Genomic DNA, 18841 nt, shown 5'->3' with positions numbered 1-18841 from the left:
TGGTACCACAGGTTCCTCCTAGTCTGCAGACGAACGTCTTCTAGCATCCGTGGAAGATCGTCTGTTCGGAGGCTGCGATACTTGTCAGCGTTTAGTGTTCCTTATGTAAGACATGGGCCTATGAGCAACTATGCAGGTCGAGTGGCACAGACAAGTATCGGTGAGAACACTTTTTGAAATACGATATGTCGTAAAGGACTCGCACGAGAATCCTGCAACACACACCACTGATATTCTAATCTGCCCTACTTTTAGTTTGTTAATGTCAGTACGCATTGTTCCATTAAAAAAAAAAACGGTATGCTTGCAGAAAAGTACAATCTGTTGACTGGCTAAAAATACAAGCGCCTAACAACCAATCCATTCAATCCAATCAGTAGCGCTTTCCATCTCAATATCTGCGGTGCAGTTTTAGGTGATTCACCCTTTATAAATTAGTTTCCGATTATTAATAATAAATCTTTTTAATGCATGTTTGAGTTGCGGTTTTTTCTCTTAAATATTTTATTAAACATGTATTGTAATTGCTGCTTTGCGCATACGTTATTTTCTAAATTCAGCCCCAAAGTTAATTCTGTGAGCAGAAAATAATAGTGCAGTGGACTGGGGGAATTTCATAGCTACACTGTGATCAAAAACCACCTCCGCTAGGACCTTGCCTAGTCGGCGGTGCGGGTCTCCGCATCTTCCCTTCTCTCCTCGGAGTATGGGACCTCATCATCTTCATCATCATCATGTGATCAAAAATATCCGAACACCCCCAAAAACATAAGTTTTTCATATTAGGTGCATTGTGCTGTCACCTACTGCCAGTACTGCATATCAGCGACCTGAGGAGTCATTAGATATTGTGAGAGCGCAGAATGGGGCGCTCCGCGGAACTAAGGGACTTCGTAAGTGGTGAGGTGATTGGGTGTCACTAGCGTCATACGTCTGTACGCGAGATTTCCACCCTCCTAAACATCCCTAGGTCCACTGTTTCCGATGTGATACTGAAGTGTAAACGTGAAGGGACACGTACAACACAAAACTGTACAGACCGACCTCGTTTGTCGACTGACAAAAACCGCCGACAGTTGAAGAGGGTCGTAATGTGTAATAGCAGACATCTATCCAGACCATCACATAGGAATTCCAAACTGCATCAGGATCCACAGTTGGGCGTGAGGTGAGAAAACTTGGATTTCATGGTCGAGCGGCTGCTCATAAGCCACACATCACGCCGGTAAATACCAAACGACGCCTCGCTTGGTGTAAGGAGCGTAAACATTGGACGATTGAACAGTGGAAAAACGTTGAGTGGAGTGACGAATCACGGTACACAATGTGGCGATCCGATGGGAGGGTGTGGATATGCCGGATGACCGGTGAACATCTGCCAGCGTGTGTAGTGCCAAAAGTAGAATTCGGAGGCGGTGGTCTCATGGTGTGGTCGTGTTTTTCATGGAGGGGCTTTCACACCTTGTTGTTTTACGTGGTATTATCACAACAGAGACTTACATTGGTGTTTCAAACACCATCTTGCTTCCCATTGTTGAAGAGCAATTCGGGGATGGCGATTACATCCTTCCACACAATCGACCACCTGTTCATAATACACGTCCTGTTGCGGAGTGGCTACACGACATTAACATCCGTGTAAAGGACTGACCTGCACAGTGTCCTGACCTGAATCCTATAGAACACCTTTGGAATGTTCTGGAACGCCAACTTCGTGCCAGGCCTCACCGACCGACCTCGATACCTTTCCTCAGTGTAGCACTCCGTGACGAATGGGCTGCTATTCCTGAAGAAACCTTCCAGCACCACACTGAACGCATGCCTGCGAGAGTGGAAGCTATCAAGGCTAAGGGTAGGCCATCACCATATTGAATTCCAGCGATACCGATGGAGGGCGCCACGAACTTGTAAGTCATTTTCAGTCATGTGTCGGGGAACATTTGATCATACAGTGTATATGCAAGTCTGGTAAATAATTTAGTAGCTCTCTACATTGAATATGAAAAAAGTTCTTATGAATATCAGGAGTCAAGATTTATATGGTCTCGATACAATGTTCTTCAGTCCAGGAAGACATTAAACATTTAACAGTCAAAGACAGTATTTAAAAAAAGCTAGAAACCTTGAAAGGGGATAAAAATACCTGACATACAGAAACATGAGTAGGATGTGCAGGCAAACTCACCTAAAACAATCAGTCTTTAGCAAGATGTAATGATAGCTCATAGAACGGTATTGCTTTTAGTTTTTATTGTCCAAAATTACTGCATAAATTAAACAGCGCTTTCGTCTTCTCAAGTGGGTATAAAATTCTGATTCCTCTTTCTTCATTCCTTTGTAAAGTGTTTGAAATTCCGCTTCCGAACGCCATGTCTCGGGCGTTATTTCGCTCTTTATCTTCCTCCTGTAATGCAAGAGCAGTCGCTAGGCTGTCCATAGACCCGACCTGAACTCAATACAACATTTTTGATATGAGTCAGAACGTCGACTTCACTCGAGACCCCAGTGTGCAACGTCAACTGTCTTCTCTGGTTTCGGCTGTTGAGAAATAATGAGCTGCAATTCCTCCACAAATATTCAGAAACCTCATTGAATGTGTCCCCAGAACAGTTCAAGCCATCATAAAGGCTAAGGGTGGACACACCCCATATTAATGTCCATTAATTGGTGTACAGATACTGCATGTGCAACATATGGTGAACATAATTTGAATATATCGATAACGATAAAATGTCTCCTGTGTGTGCAAGGTCGACGAAATGAGATTGAATTAAGATAAAACTTCAAACAAAAATGGCACAATGGTAACGTTCACTACGATCCAGTTGGACTACACATTCCATCTGAGCAACTTTTTTTATTAATTCAAATACACAAGGTAATTCTGAAACATAAATGACATTACAACCCCTTAAACATAATGACTGCATGTGGAATGACTAGGCCGGCCGGTGTGGCCGTGCGGTTCTAGGCGCTTCAGTCTGGAACCGCGTGACCGCTACGGTCGCAGGTTCGAATCCTGCCTCGGGCATGGATGTGTGTGATGTCCTTAGGTTAGTTAGATTAAAGTAGCTCTAAGTCTAGGGGACTGATGACTCAGATGTTAAGTCCCATACTGCTCAGAGCCATTTTTTTGGAATGACTAATCACGGAGAGGAACTTGCGTATGAACTTTAAAGTGGGAACAAGATAAGGATTGGCAGTTAAGTGAAACGGAAGGTAATCGTGCATCAATTAATTTATAAAACCCACACATAATTCAATACATGAATGAAACTTTACATTCCACCATCACTGTGACAACGTTAATGAGTGGGAGAGGTCTCAAGGACAGAATCAGAGCTTTCCCACTGAAGTTGATAAATTCCAAGAAAATCCACTCAAAATCGGGTTTATTTTGCATCACATTAAATGTCCTGCATAATGGAATATCTTGCACTTGTAATCTCGAAGTCAGTTACACATGGATATGACTCTGCACAGAATGTCATGCCTCAGACTCTGAAAATAAACTCCAGAGCTGCGTGAACTGATTCGCTTAGTAATGTTACTAGTACGCAAGTGATTTCTGAAGGAAATAAACTCGTACGAATAAAGCAAGCTGACTGTTACTATTCCACACGTGGCTCATCACATGAAAAAACCTAAAACTGATTGGAACGTGGGAAATTATTCAGATCGCAACACAACTTTGGTAAATGTGATGTAGTACACCATCACCAAGCAAATCACGGAATATAGTTAATCACAAGAGAGGCCATTGCTGACGGCAAATGCTCAGTTCTGACATGAAGAAAGCCAAGTTGCCTGACCACACATTTCTCATGAAATTAAGTAAAACAAATTCAATAAAATGAAAGAAAACCATTCCAGAATGTTCTAAGACCCGAGTGAAGTTATTGCCTCATACTTAATCAACATCTGACCGATCTGACCGAAAGAAAGGTACCTTAAGCTGTCTTCTGAAGAAAAATTGGAAATTTGTGGTAGGGTCTTATGGGACCAAACTGCTGAGGTCATCGGTCCCTAAGCTTACACACTACTTAATCTAACTTAAACTAATTTACGCTAAGGACGACACACACACACACACCCACACTCGAGGGAGAACTCGAAACACCGACGGGGGAAGCCGCACGGACCGTGATAAGACGCGTAAGACCGCACGGCTACCCCGCACGGCTGTTCTGAAGGAACAGCAAGTCTTACTATTGCAGTGTCTGGGACCCGAATCCGATTTTAAAATGGCGAGTGGAGGAGGTGTACTTCAGAGAGCACTTTATTTAAGGTGGAGGGGCAGAGGTGCTGGACATCTCAAAATGCCCTTGCGGAAAAGTCTGCAGCACTCAAGATACTAGACTTCTCTGGCAAGAGTTACTGGTATCGATACCATATGATAAAGCTAGTAGAATTGACGTGGGTAAGAAATAAGACGCACTTTCCATTTTCATACTTGACGGTTGTGACAGTACCAGTTTGTTGGGTTGGGTTGTTTTTGGGGAAGGAGACCAGACAGCGAGGTCATTGGTCTCATCGGATTAGGGAAAGACGGGGAAGGAAATCGGCCGTGCCGTTTCAAAGGAACCATCCCGGAATTTGCCTGGAGAAATTTAGAGAAATCACGGGAAACCTAAATCATGATGGCTGGAAGCGGGATTGAACCGTCGTCCTCCCGAATGAGGCACCAGTTTGTTCGTACCGAGTTGGTAGTTGCAGAGGATAGGCGTGCTGCAATTTCTGTAGAAATCGTGAGCAGATCCGCAAGTTTTAGTGGGGAATTTTCTCATTGACTGGCACAGAAAAGTGTCTGAAATTTCACGAAAAAAAATGAGCGTTTGGCGTCATTGGCCGGGAGGCCCCTTATGGGGCAGGTCCGGCCGCCTTGGAGCAGGCCTTATTACATTCGACGCCACATTGGACGACCTGCGCGCCGGATGGGAATGAAATGATGATGAAGATAACACAACACCCAATCCCGTAGCGGAGAATACCCCAACCCAACCGGAAATCGAACTCGGACCCCTTAGGACGGAAGTCCGTCACGCTGACCATTTAGCTATCCGGGAGGACAATATCAGGAACAGAGTGCAGTACTGTTATACAATGGGCGTGCAAAGGAATTAACGAAAAATCGAATGATGCAAGCGATAGCTAGATTAATGATGATGGCGTGTGGAGTGTTTACTGCTAGTCAAGCACTGGAAATGCGAGGTGCGTCTTCTGCACTACCACTTCAGGATAGTTAATGCATGAAAGCAGTAGCAGAGAAGACGAAGACGCAAACCTTAAAGGGGTATAAATTCGTTGTGTGAAATTGTAGTGTAAGTTGTCTAAATCACCTGTATTGTGCTTGCAGGTCAAACACATCATGCCGGATACCTGTAATGGGGTAATGAACCGATCTTCTGGAATGGAGATGATCTGAGAAGTGCAGCCAACGCTGTAATGGCTATAAGGATTTCAATGTCGATAAATGTTTAGGAAGTTTGGAACTTCTTTCTGAAATCCTGTCTCTGCAGCTGCTTCTGTCAGCAAGAAATATTGACTTATTCTGAAGAAACTTAGAGAAAGTTCTCTCTTAGGTATTCATTCAGAAATATATCTTTGGGAGCGTAGTCTCCACACTAACTGCTTAACTACTTTAAGGAAATGGTGATGTTAATAAAGGGTTGAAATGCCAAAGTGTTTTATTTTTCACTGGTTTTCCTATGAATTACATTACTCTTTTGTATGTAAAAGTCATTGAAGTTCCAGTCATAAGTACTGAATAGAGCCTACTTAACATACTGCGTTATCAAGCAAGTTTCGTTATTTTTCACGTCGTTAAACGGAAAGGTACTGTCTCTGACGTAAACCTGGCTACTGTCCGGCCGCCGCACAGACTGAGTCAGAATTGTTCACTTCAGGCGGCAATAAACATAGCCGCATCTCAGAATCTTAGACCTACAGTCTGCACGAACAGGTGACACTGGAAAACGTGGACGTTTCTTGAGGAAGTGTTGTTTTCCGTTCTAAATATTCTGGTGCTGTGTGTGCTCATAGCCTACGGCTAACGTCTTGCAATGAGAACACGAAGTCGGAGTTTGCCCCCCATTCATTGCTATTTTTTAAACATTTCACGTGTACGCTAAAAGTATCTGTGTCTGTAGAAAAGTACTTTTTCTCTTTATTGTGTGACATATTCTGATGACGGCTCAGGCTAAAATGCATAAAGGTGTGTAATCACAAACAAAATAAAAGCGATCAGAAAGGGAAATTAAATGAATTAGTGACAATGGACGTAGACTCATAACAATTTTGTCATTTATATACTAGAAGTATCACACTTACGTGAATGCAAAGACCATTTATTTCACTTTGTGACCCACAAGTAAAAGCAAAACCTTGTAAAAATATTTCTGCGAAGGAGCGCGTTAATCTCTATGCAGCTCAGAAGATTTTGTGCAAGACTGTTAGCTCACGATGCAACCGACGATAGTAAGCAGCCACTGGTGTCTGCGAGGCATTGTTCCTCTTTGCCGTAATGTCCAGTGCATGTTCCCCAACTCACATTGGCAAGTATAGATAATGGTACACTTTTTTTTAAAACGAGACACCTACTTCTTCAATAGTGTGTAGTCTCTCCTTGAAATCGCAGTTTAATTTTTCTAAATCGTACTTCTTGAACACATTTCGTTTTTGTTGCTAGTTCGATTGACGCAACCTAGTCTTAAATTACCCACGTTATAAACGCCGAAAAACTCTTGCAAGAACGCTGAATGACCGCTTTGCCTGGGCAGTGGCAACAGACAAAGTGCAGAAAATTTGTAATACCATAACTGTAGTGGGAAATATGTTATTGAAATTGTACCTATGAAACGCATTTAAATGGCGTAGAGAGCGAAGTGTCTCAGAGCCAAAATTAAGTGCGTTAACCTGTTTTAACTGCAAAAATTCTTCTTTCAAATCCTGCTCATTAACGTCTAAGCTGTACAAAGATTCCACATTTCCTACACACTCTGATACTGCAGAATCGTCTAGGATTATGTAGTTCCTTGAGTAATCAATTATGTCCATCACATTGTATGGGGCAGCAAACCTTACAATTAAGTTTCCTAAAACTGTTTTTAGAATAACATTGAAAACAATTAGTTTGAATCTGTTCTCTGGGCTCTGATTTAAATCTTCTTTTGGTGTTTCATCTACAAAGGGTATTATATTGCCTTTAGTTTCTCTGTCACGCAAGTCAGTATATTCAATACCTTCTCCTAACGTGCAACTTTCTGCTTAAGTAGTGTCCCAACTATTTCTCAATTTAACTCCACCACCTGTAATATTGGTACTTTCATCATCTATTGTGGCTTCCCTTGCTTGAAGCACAACGTTACGTTACGTATGTTTGTTGTAGATTTATTATATCACACTTAGGACATCAAGACACACTGAAGTGATTTCAGGTACTTCTGATTGATCGGTAGTTCAGTACGTGTCTCTGCAGAAAAGTTAAAAGCAAGTTCCACAATCCTTTGCAATCCTGACAAACGATTAGCAAATCGACGCGCGACATCTATCCGCGCAGACCATATACCGCTTGAAAAGATACTTTCTTTTAAGACTTTCCATCTTTTGGAAATGTGTGAATCCCAGCGTTCTCCTACATAAATAGTTTTATGGGATTGATGGGATGGCCAATCAATTCATAATCTCATATCTAACCGTAAGAATATGAATATTTGTACTTAGTAACTCAACCAATATAGTCTGGGGACATAATGCTGACTGGGTAAAAATCGCGTATAGGGTTCCCCAAGGTTCAAACGTAGACACATTATTGTTCCATATATATATATATATATATATATATATATATATATATATATATATATATATATAATACGATCTTCTGTCTAATATACAAGAGGCAGAATTAGTTCTTTTTGTAAATGACGCTACCATTCTAATCAAACCAAGCATACATACAAAAAAGACAAAAATGCTAAACAATGTTCTTAAAAAGTATCATTGACTGATTTTTCTGCAAAAGGTCTGACCCTCAGTTTTAAAAAGACACAAAATATTCAGTTCTGCACATCTATGGGTACTACACCACTAATAAATGTAACAAATGGCGAGGAAATATTAAATAGGGTGGAAACTTAAAATGTCCATATTGATGAGGATTTAAACTGAAAATAGCACATTTTGAAACTCCTCAAAAAAACTTAGTCCAGCCCGATTTGCACTTAGAATCATTGCAAATCTTGGACAGAGTCGAATCAGTAAGGTGACACCTTTGCATGTTTTCATTCAGTAATGTCACATGGAATAATGTTTTGGGATAACTCATCTTAAAGACAGTCTTCATTGGGTAGCATTGTGACTACTGCTCCACATTACATTTATTCCCTCGTGAAGTTCGCTTAAATAATCTACTGCAGTTCAAAAAGAACAATGCTGTACACAATTACAATACCAGAAGGAAAAATTACATTCATTACTACACATTAAGGTTGTCTTTAGCACAATAGTATGCACAATGCTGCAACAAAAAGTTTTGATCACTTACCTAGTGATACAAAATGTCTGACAGACAGCGAAGTAAAATTTGAACACAAACTAAGGAAGTTTATCCTTAACAACTCCAACTATTCCGTAGAAGCATTTCTGTTACTTTAATGTGTAAAAGGTGGTTGGTTAGACTTGCTAACTCACATCTGTATACATGTTTCCTCTTTTTGGAAAGAAACACTGAGAAATGTTCAAAATGTAAACATGGCACAAATTAATTTGAGATGTGAATGCAAAATGACACTTCCACATCATAATCTATCGTGAAAAATGATCTGTGGAACATGAAACTAACTAACCAATAAAAAATTATGTGTTTTAGAGAAAATTCCAAAAACGGACTACATTCGCGCAACTCTCCGCAGCATGGACACCACAAAGATTTAATTAATGATCACCGTGAGGAGAAAAATTGACAGCTTACTTTCTTTTAATATAGGCGCTTGAGCTCCCTGATGTCACTCATATAGCTTCCGTTGTAATACGTCTGAAATCTACAAGCAAATCGTGAATCATTTCAGTGATCGACTAACCAGCCTTTTTGTCACAGTCAATAAAGCAGAGAACACTAATTCTGTATAGATTTTCTTCACGACGGCAACATAGTGCAGTATGAAAACATTTTACTCTGTTTGGGCTTCATCGGGAGTCGCATCTACCCTACAAGAAAAGTATCTGTGACGTTTTACCTCTGTTAAAATAATTTGGCGACTAAAATGCCCTACTATATCAATAAATCCGTTCTGAACACCGTTTGATAGAGCGAATGAACCATGCGCTTTCATCTTTGTTGCGTCTCTTCAACTTTTCTTAAATGTCCTTTCACAGCTGGATCAAACTTCGCCAAAAACTCCTTAGACGCCAAAAAACTGTCATGCGACGATCTCCGGCTAAGTCATCCTCACCTCTCAAAGCTAAACCTCTTTCCACGAGAAAAGGGATCACTTAGATTATGCGCTACAGTACTTCTCTTCAGTACTGTTTTTCTCTTACAATGTTTTGGTCTAAAAGATTTTCTGTGGCTGTACTACTGTTTAGGACATTTTTTAATTTGCGTGATTCTGAGTGCGACGTATTGTGGTCAGCGCTGTTTTTATATTCAATCACTTTTCCTTTTAGCTTTTTCCAGCCTTTTGATAATCCCCAGTAGCCTAGAGCCAAATCAGACTTTAGCGACATCCATTTATCGCGAAAACAATCGGTAAGAGAAGTAAAATGCTTGCTTTTCTTCGCTCCAAACAAGCAAGACCGTCTTTGAAATTACCCATTTTCTAATATGTGCTCAAATACACTTCAGGGTAAATGTCACCGAGCGAGGTGGCGCAGTGGTTAGACACTGGACTCGCATTCGGGAGGACGACGGTTCAATCCCGCGTCCGGCCATCCTGATTTAGGTTTTCCGTGATTTCCCTAAATATCTCCAGGCAAATACCGGGATGGTTCCATTGAAAGGGCACGGCCGACTTCCTTCCCCGTCCTTCCCCAATACGATGAGACCGATGACCTCGCTGTTTGGTCTCCTTCCCCAAAACAACCAACCAACCAACCAGGGTAAAGGTTGACAACTTTTTCAGTCGCCTGCTTTCACTTTTTTGTGTGCACTCTTCGTCACAACAAATGCTACACTTACTGTCTGCTATATCCGCGGTCAGCAGACAAGAACCATTCTCAGGACATAAAGAAACAAAAGTTTATTTCCTGCCAGTAAAGGCCAATTCATTTTTAGTGGTGGCGACCACACCTGAAGGGCGAAATAAGAAACCATAATTGGCTGAGGGCGCAATTATTTCAATAACAAATCACTTTTGGCTAAATACCCAAACAACAAAATAAATCTCGGCAGAACGTCATTTCTAATAGAACAACAGTTAATACCTCCACTAACTAGTCTGGTGGAAAGCCGGTACTGAAAAGCACTTAAGCAGCTCGAATTAGGCTGTCAACGTAGTTTAGAAAATATAGAAGTATGTCAATTATGTTTTCTGGAGTTAGACATCAATCACTGAGTCAATGTCCACAATAGATGAGATGTTTTAGAGTTTGTGCAACCAAAGCCAACAATCAGTATAATTTGCAGATCCAGACTGTTGACAAAGCGTCGTAGCCCACACGTCATCTGGTAGTGGTCCGGAGCATAGTGATTGCTCCGGGAGGAGGACGCGGCAACACAGCGGCAGTGGACCCCGATGCGTGGATGGTGGGAAGGGGGCGGGAGGCTTTAACCTGCTGTTCAGCCAGTAGACATTATTCTCAAACTTAGATGCTTAAACACAAAACAAAGAGACATATTTACCACGAATTTAAAATTACTTTAAAAGGTTATGTTAAGGGGGAAGGTAAGAAATAATACAGTCTCCATAATTGTTTAAAAACAGTGATAAAAATGTGGACAGAAAGCACAGTTAAAAATACTTGAGGAACACTCAACTCTTGGAGGAGGAAATACTTGAAAACACTGAACAAGACAGGAAAGACAATGCTCATTAAAAACAGAGCACTGTACACTTTCACTAAAAGTGGAAATGGACCTGCTCTGGGATGGTACATTGTTGATGAAAAGAAAGGTAGGTGTGGAGGGAGATAGGAGAGAGGTGGTGATGAGAACTGAGAACTTGTAAGAGATGACGATGAGACAGGGGTGGCTGTGGGGAGGAGATAGGGGTAGTTGGTATTGTGATCTATAAATTTGAAAGAAAAAGAGGGTGGGCGATGGCAGGGAAGGGGAAAAGGAGGAGAAGTAGAATGGGGAGAGGACGAGTTGGGAGCATTTGGGGGTTGGAGGTATGGAGGTGTGTAAGGTGGAATGGATTCAGAGTTGTTAGGATGGATATATGTTGGGCTGAGTTCATGTTCTGGGAAACAGTTGAAATTTCTTTGGGAGAGGACGTGGAGGGTGTACAGGTGGAGGTTAGTGGTACGTGTAGCTGGAGGCATGGCTGTACACCAATACTGGAAAGGAGAGGGGACACAGTAGGATTGTTGGAGTCGAGTTAGCAGATGGTGTAGGTTATTCAGAGGTGTTCAGTGTGAGTGAGGTGTGGTGGGAATTTGATAAGTTGGTAAAGGATCATTGTGTGGATGGAAAGCAGAGGCGGACAGCATGGCGTTAGGAGGTCTGGACTTATAGAATTTGGGTGGGGTGGGCATCCACGCAACATTTTCATAGCAAGGGATGCGGCAGATCAGTGATTTCTATGAGTGAAGGACGGTGGAGGGGTGTAGTTCCCATGTTCACCCAGTTAGAAGTTTTAGTAATTTTAATCTACTATGGGCTTTCTGTTGGATGGTTAGAAGGTGAAGTTTCCACGTTATCTGCCTGTCAGAGGTTAGTCCAAAGTATTTTAGTGTGTTAGTTTGTCGGATAAGAAGGTTGTAAATGGTAAAGTAGAAGTAGTTGGAACTGAAGGTATGGGTGCTGCGTCCTATAACTATTGTCTGGGTTTTGGAGGAGTTAATCTTAAGGAGCCATTGGTTAGACCAGCAGGTAAACTGACTGAGGTGGATCTGGAGGGATTTTTGGGATTTCTCGGCAAATTTACAGTGGATGAGAGGTAAAAGAGAGATGAGAGAAAGGAATATTCTGCAGTGGAGTGTAAGGTACGGGAATAGGTGTTGTCAACAATGACATTGGATTGGCGACTGGATATGAAGGATGCAATAAGGTGGACATAGTTGATTGAAAATGAATAAGTCTGGAGTTTGAAACGGAGACCGGAATAGTATATGCAGTCGTATGGCTTTTTAGGTGAAGGGAGACAAAGATGGTGGATTTAGGGTTGTTGAGATGTTGGGATAGGAGATGGGTGATGTTCAGGAGTTGATCATCAGTAGAGGAGGAGGGACAGGAGTCACATTGGGTAATAGGCAGCACATGGTGTTGATGCAGATGGCAGTGGATACTATGTCGGGAGAGAATGGATTCAAAGACCTTGCTAAACACGGAGGTGAGGCAGATCGGGCAGCACGAGGAGGTATCAGTGGGAGGATTTTTCGGTTTGAGGAAATGTAGGATTTTAGACGAGGTAGATGAGAAAGGAGATATGGCATTCTTTGCGGTGTCAATAGGTAATACGGTGGTGACCAGAGGATGTGTTGCGTTTTCTATGTAGTATTTGGGATGTTTAATTCTGTATCTGATAATGTTTTCCAAGTACTGGAAGCTAGAAGCCATGAGTGGGACTGTGGAATATGTGCATTCGTGGGCAGTAGGGAATTGGGAGTAGTCAGTGTGAGGATCATCAGGGATAGGGAAGATGTCGAAGTGATAGGCTGCAAAGTGATTGGCTTTGATCAGGTCGTCAAGTAATGGATGGTTGTTGTGAAGGATCGGGTAGTGAGGAATGGGATAGGTGCCAGTAAGTAGGTGGAATACTTTCTGTGGTCTGTGCGCGGCTTTAAATAGGCTGCCCGCCGAAAAATATTCTGCGACATATTTTAAATCACGTCCCTAGGTGCAATAAACTAGTCCGTGTACTTTGCGACCTTTAGCGACGTATCTGATGCCTCCTGGCGGCTGTCGGTGTGACCTACCTGGCGGCCTACAGGCAGGCCCCTGCATGGTCCGACGGTCCGGGACCCGCCTGACGGATCTGTTGTGCAGGTGGCCGACGCGCGAAGGCGCACGTCCGAGATATACACTAACGGAACAAAAAAAAATTTTGGTACTCCCTGTTAGAGGTTTCCCGTTCATTCAAGAATTATTGTTGCACCAATGCATATGGAGTACACGAAATGATTACATTTACAGATCAATAGCACAAATGTTTCTGAGCTACTAGGTATCCACACATGCTGAAACACCTATATCAGTACGTGGTGCAGCCTCCACGGGCGGCAATCGATCGTACACATGGCGAATACTGTCCTGGAATACATTATGCCACAACTGATCGACCTGTTCGCATAGTTCTGTACGAGTTTGTAACTTCCCTCCTGCTTACTTCTTCCACCTATTGTCGACATTTAACAATGCCCAGTCCAAGTAATTAATAAGCAAAGTCTTTTATGAAAATTGCGAGGAGCGAAGATTACAGTAAACTTTCAAGTTTACTTAGCTTCTCATGTTGAGATGGCTCCTATTCTACTTGTCTAGGGATCTGATTCTTGAAGCTGAAAATCTAACATCAGGTCGTCACGGTTGGTTTGAACTAAATAAATTGGAAGATTGTTGTTGCAGAATTTTTTACGTAAATATATTTTCCACTCATTTTCTCACATATTAGTATATCTAACACTATTTCGATTTTTCACATTAACAAAGCAGAAATTGCGAGGGGCGTTTGAAAATCCTTGCAAAGTCCGAGAGATGACACCACTGGCGCTTATTGAGGTCATGTTTAGTTAGTAGCATCTTTGGAAAGAAAGCAACCAAGTTTCAGCCATATTGGTCTATTTCTTTGTGTTTGGCATTCGTGTGAATCAAGGAAGTCGAGTGATTGTCAAAAGATGGACGAAAAAGAATTTCGTATGGTGATTAAACATTATTTTATAAAAAGATACTAAAGAGAAGCTTGATGAACATTACGGTGACTCTGCAACTTCGATTAGAACAGTATATAAGTGGTTTAAAAATTTTCGGAGTGGCCATATGAGCACAAGTGATGCTGAACGTTCTGGATACCCTGTGGAGGTTACGACTCCAGAAATCATTGTGATATGGTGATGGATGACAGAAGAGTTAAGGTGCGTGAGATTGCTAGTGCTGTGGGCACCTCGAATGAACGGTTACATAATATATTGTATACGCATTTGGTCATGAGAAAGCTATCTGCAAGATGGGTCCCGCGATTGCTCACGCTTGACCAAAAACAGAATCGTGTGAAGTGTTGCAAGGATGGTTTGCAGTTATTCAGGAAGAATCCGCAGGACTTACAGCGGCGTTTCGTCACTGTGGATGAAACATGGATACGTTACTATACTCCTGAGATGAAACAGCAATCTAAACAATGGGTTACCAAGGGAGAATCTGCACCAAAAAGGCGAAGACCATTCCTTCGGCCGGAAAGGTTATGGCGACTGTCTTTTGGGATTCGCAAGGTATAATTCTCATCGACTATCTGGAAAAAGGTAAAACTGTTACAGGTGCATATTATTCATCGTTATTGGACCGTTTGCAAACCGAGCTGCAAGAATAACGCCGGCGATTGGACCGCAAAAAATTCCTTTTACATCACGGCAATGCACCAGCACACACCTCAGCAGTTGTGGTCGCAAAATTGTTGGAAATAGGATTCCATCTCGTTTCACATCCCCTCTATTCTCCAGACTTGGCTCCCTCGGACTACTATTTGTTCACCAATTTGAAGAAATGGCTGGCGGGACAAAGATTTTATTCAAACGAGGAGGTGATTGCAGCAACTAATAGCTATTTTGCAGACTTGGACAATTCCTATTATTCGGAAGGGATCCACAAATTAGAACAGCGTTGGAAGAAGTGTATAAGTCTAAAACGCGACTATGTCGAAAAATAAAAAAGATTTACCCCAAACACGTAAGTAGTTTTTATTTTTGCACGGGAACAACAATATTCCAAAGGGTTTTTAATTTTTCTTAACAAATGAATTCCTATTAGTTTTCGTTACATTATTAATTTCGATTATTATTTCATAAATGAATCCAAAAATAAATATAGTAAATAGTGTAGGATTGCGTGATTAATAATAGGAATTTTAAGTGTGCAAATAATTCGTAATTTCAAATGTTTCTTTAAGAAAATAATTTTAACTGTACATTCAGAACTAGTACTTATCTATTATAACATCGAAACAAAAATATTTTATAAAGTAATTCCTTCTCATAAATTTTAGCTTGAAATATAACATACTGTGCATAAAATTATATTAAAGTTTTCAGAACTGAGAAAATATTGACCTATTCAAAATTCCAGAAATAATACTGGTATCGACAACTACTGTCGGAGAAAAGTAATGCTAGGGAAGGATGTCACTTTACAAGTTGTTGGTTGAACTGCCGCACGAGTTACTTCTGGTTCCATCATATCCCTCCAAGTGCACCACTGGAGACAAATCAGGCGACCGTGCTGGCCACGGAAGTTGCTGTACGTCTCGCAGAGCACGTTTAGTTTCATGGGCAGTGGGTGGGCGTGCATTATCCTGTTGGAACAATACATCACTTTCCTGCTGTAAGAACGCCAAAAGAACGGGTCTAGGAACATACTGCACGTATCGAGCTCTGGTTAACGTACCTCCAGAGACATCAAAGATGAGCGAGAGTTGTATATTGTCACACCACAGTCTATAAGGCATGGGGTAAGGCCAGTGTGTCTTGGACGAATACACTCTACGAGACAGCGCTCACTAGGTCGTCGTAAGCCCAAAACGACCATCACTTGCATGCAGGCAAATCTGCTTTCATCATTGAGGCCCGCGGCGCGTCATTCCATCTTCCAAGTGATCCTCTGACCGCATCAGTCAAGCCGTGCATGTCGAACTGATTCGCAGCAGTTCGTGTTGACACGTCTGGGCTCATAAGCCCTCTTATCTGTGCTGTGGTAGCTGTACGATCTGCCTCTGCTGCCATCATAACACGACGACCCTGGCGGGCGTCTGTGCTGCTTGGACGTCCAGAGTCTCGTCTACGGACGTGAGATTGCTCACGTGACAACTACACCAGCACAGTTACACAACTGATGCAACACGTCCAAGTCGTGTGGCAGTTCGCCGAAAGGACCATCCCGCCACTCGGAAGGCCACAATCTGACCCCTTTCAAACTCGGTCAGTTGGCTGTAAGAAGCACGGGCTCCGTGGCATGGTTGCCTGCTTGATTCACACGTTGCACCACACCAAGCCTTCTGGCTGTGAGTGATCCCATTTAAAGCGTTGAGACAGATGGCGCTCTGGTAGCTATGCCACTTTGCTATATGTTGGCGGACGACGTTGAAACCATCGGCCGCTCCACCTACGAACAGACAACGGCTTATGACGCACCAGGCAATGGACACAACACACGCAAGAGCTGCTTGCGCAGAGGACACCGGAGCCTTAGGGAGGTCGCCCTCGCCCTCTCAGATGCAGGTTGTCAGGTTATGGTCGATAACACGGCAGGCGGTATCAAGCACAATCATTACATCAGTCCCTCCCAGAATATTCAACCGTTGTCCACGGCACTAGAGCCCCATATCACCGCCCAGGACAGAAGACTCCGAGATGAACGTGCTAAAGGACTCGCAGCCTGACGCGAAATGATGCCACCTACCACTGATAAGGGAGAGGACATGGCACTTAATGCAGCGGACGTGAGTTACCAAGTTAGTCAGACTCTGAGTCACCGAACATGTCAGACAATGACGATGCTTAACCACACAGTCAAGACGAAGGTCAAGAGTTTCAGCTTGTGGTCCATCAACGATCGTGAAGAAAACGCAAAAACTCCCATGAAACGGAGGATATCGCGAAGAGACAGCAGCCCGTGCCCACTTCAAACAACGACCATATGGAGATTTTAACAAGGCAGTGCGCAACTGGAGAGAGCAACGACTCAAACCCCGTACCGACGCAAAAATTTCCAATACCATCAGCGACGATACCGTCTATTACCATCCAATACCGAGGACAATACCTACTACCGAACAGTGAACTGAAGGAACACGTCGAAGGACCCATAAGGGCGAATTATAAGGACGATATAATCAAGTACCATTTCTCATCGTTGGTTGACCAGAGGATCGGACTGCGGTTTTTCAAGACTTGAAAAATCACGTTTTTTACACACCAATCGCCAACCGACAAGTCTCTCAAAGTCGTCATCAAGTTATTTCCTGCGGAAATCACAGAAGAGGAGATAGCACAAGCTCTGTACAAGATTGGTTTCCAACAAGCCTCGGTCAATCAATTGACGAGAAAACCAAAAAGCTAATACCATAGCCTCTCTACTTAGTGATCTTGCCGGTAGGCCCAGCCAGCGAGTCAATATATGAGATCTAACTTCCTCTCGTAACTGAAACATACCGACCAAAAGAGGGGCCCCCAGACTGCAGATGATGTCAACGTTTCTTCTATACCGCCAATTACAGCAACTGTTACCTCGGTATGTGAAGTGCATGGATCACTACCCGTCCAAGGCTTGCCAAAAACCTCCAAACCAGAAGGCAAAGTATGTAAATTGTGAAGGCGAATACCCTGCTAAATGGGGAGGATGCCTCAAATTCGAAGACGCACTGTGGATTTACATTGCATAGGGATGGGCATCACAGACTTGAAAACAACAACCGGTTGCCGCCCCTGTTCAACTGTATGTTGCCAACGAGAAGGACTTTCCGTTTTTACGACGGAGAACGACACAGTCCACGGACACTTGGTGCACTCCAGCTGGCACCAGAGGTCAACAACCTAGCGCGACTACAACAGATACACATTCACTGTTCGATTTCTCAGAATTCATGAAAATAGTCATGAGCGTAACAGGATTTTTTAGCCACTTTCCCCGAGTACAACATTTCTAACGTCATTCAAGAGACTTTACGAAAATTTAACGAAGCTACAGACATCCTATCAAAACTACTCACATTAGCAGTTTGAGCAATGAAGATATTTGCCCCCAGTAATGGCCTGTAGGCCAACAAGGTTGGATAACCTTTCAGTATGTATAGTCAACACGAACGGCATTTATAATAACAAGGTGGAACTCGAGGATTTCCTCATGCGTTTAAAGGTCGACAGTTCGTTAGCTAGTTAATTAGTTAGTTAGTTACATGTCCCATAGATCATTTGAACGATTTTTTTGTCGAAATGATGTGGAACGAGTTAGTTTACAGGATATGTATACATGATTAGCGTTAACATTAATGCACACGTTATTATTTTTTATCCTACTCTTGCAGTTACACTTTTTTTTACTGGCTACCTGTCTTTAAGTAGAAATTCGTCAATGGAATAGAAGGAGTTGTTCACGTGAAATGATTTTAAATTAAGTTTAAAACTTGCCTTGCTACCTGTCATATATTTTATGTTGTTGGGTAAATGAGCAAACAATTTGGTGGCGCATGTTGAACGCCTTCATGAGCAAATAATAGCTTAAACAGTGGGTAATAAAGGACATTTTTCCCTGTAGTGTTGTAAGTGTGGACAGTACTGTTCTTCTCTAATTGTGATCGATTGTTTATAACGAATTTAATTCGCGAATATGTGTACTGTGACGGCGTAGTTCTTAAAGAGATACCTACATGACGTCCGTGAGTGAAGACCACATATTATTCTCTCTGCCCGCCTTTGTGTAATCAATACTTACTTCGTAAGTGACTATATATCCCCAGAAATCTATTCTGTAAGAAATTAT

The 18841-nt window shown here is 42.3% G+C and overlaps 1 long non-coding RNA gene across 1 annotated transcript in view; it reads left to right on the top strand.

The window, feature by feature from the left end:
* Positions 1-5482, top strand: part of LOC126471618 (uncharacterized) — a 44551-nt gene extending 39069 nt beyond the window's left edge. Inside the window, exon 3 of the long non-coding RNA XR_007586351.1 lies at positions 5357-5482. This is a non-coding gene — a long non-coding RNA (uncharacterized LOC126471618). The remainder of the gene's footprint in view (positions 1-5356) is intronic.
* The last annotated feature ends 13359 nt before the right edge of the window (positions 5483-18841 follow it).

This window comes from Schistocerca serialis, chromosome 3 (genome assembly GCF_023864345.2).
Source record: "Schistocerca serialis cubense isolate TAMUIC-IGC-003099 chromosome 3, iqSchSeri2.2, whole genome shotgun sequence".
In the NCBI taxonomy this organism is placed as follows: Eukaryota; Metazoa; Arthropoda; class Insecta; order Orthoptera; family Acrididae; genus Schistocerca; species Schistocerca serialis.
Note: the sequence above shows the minus strand (reverse complement) of the source record. Positions and strands in the feature narration are given on the sequence as shown.